The sequence below is a fragment of the Chiloscyllium plagiosum genome, unplaced genomic scaffold (assembly GCF_037043375.1).
Source record: "Chiloscyllium plagiosum isolate Xiang-an unplaced genomic scaffold, Cpla_swu_hap1 HiC_scaffold_45, whole genome shotgun sequence".
NCBI lineage: Eukaryota > Metazoa > Chordata > Chondrichthyes > Orectolobiformes > Hemiscylliidae > Chiloscyllium > Chiloscyllium plagiosum.
In genome coordinates, this window is record NW_028270183.1 from 9,326,974 (window position 1) to 9,328,353 (window position 1,380).

Genomic DNA, 1,380 nt, shown 5'->3' on the forward strand with positions numbered 1-1,380 from the left:
CAGGTCAGGCAGTATCCAGGGAACAGGAGATTCGACGTTTCGGGCACAGGCCCTTCCTGAAGAAGGGCCTGTGCCCGAAACGTCGAATCTCCTGTTCCCTGGATGCTGCCTGACCTGCTGTGCTGTTCCAGCAATAAAGTTTCAACCCTGTTTCTGCAGAGGGCCTTACACACTCTCCCAAACCTGCTTCAGAAACCAATTTCTTCTTTGTGTCCTCATTGTGCCCTGGATATTCTTGTGTCCACCCCCCTATCCCATGCCATGTCCTCCTCAACCATCACCCCTACCCCTATATTGGCACCTGCCCCCACACTCTCATTTACCACACTCTCAAGAGTTTTTGCTTTCTAACATGCCCACATGTCTGACCAGCATTCAAGGCTGCTATATCAATGCAAGTCATTATTGGTTCAATTGATTTCTTCTAGTCCGTCACTTTTGACCACCGGATGTAACTTTTTCCCCAGTTCATTTTATTTCAAGTTTCGAATCTCTCTGCTTGGGTGAGCAATGTTGCATCCTCAGATTGCCCGCGTGCCAATCTGCCTTGCCCTGCACCCATTCTGTTGCACACCCAGGGACATGAGTTTTCACGTAAAATAAATTTCTACTCCAGAATGCCGGTTTGTAATCTCTGCTAACTCCCTGTGAGCAGACGCAGTGCGGTCCTGCTGCGGTCTGGCGCTTGGTGAAGGATTTCGAAACCCACACAGCCATCTCCCTGAAAATGGAAAGAATAGTTGATGTGTGTATGGTGAGGGCAGAGTGTGGAAATGACTTGCTCTTCATTTATCCCAAAGGAAGAAACAGCACCTTCTTAAAAAGAAAACATTTTAACATTGAACATACACTGCCTCATTCTCATGAAATCTGAAGCTCATTGAACAGTGAGCTGTCGCTTGGCCAATACTCCCCGCTGGCAGAAGTGGGTACTGCAGGTGCTGGAGATTAGAGTCAAGATCAGAGTGGTGCTGGAAAAGCACAGCAGGTCAGGCAGCATCCGAGGAGCAAGAGAATCAATGTTCTGGGCAAAAGCCCTTCAGCAGGAATGAACGTCAATTTTCCTGCTCCTCGGATGCTGCCTGACCCGCTGTTTTCCAGCACCACTCTAATCTTGACAATATTCCTGAGAGCTGGATTTCAGGGAGATGCTGGTGAACAGAACAGGGCTGATTTTAATTTGTCCTCGGGTCAGGAGCGATGAGCCAGTGCACCTTCCCAACTCTGAGCTGGCCACGTGAGCCGCAGGAAGATGGGAGCGGGAGTAGGCCATTCGGCCCTTTGGAAACTACTCAGATGTTCAGTGAGATCACAGCTGATACCCCCATCGTCAATGCCCTTCCCTGTCATCCTGGCTCCTTCCTGTCAACACCTCCTGCC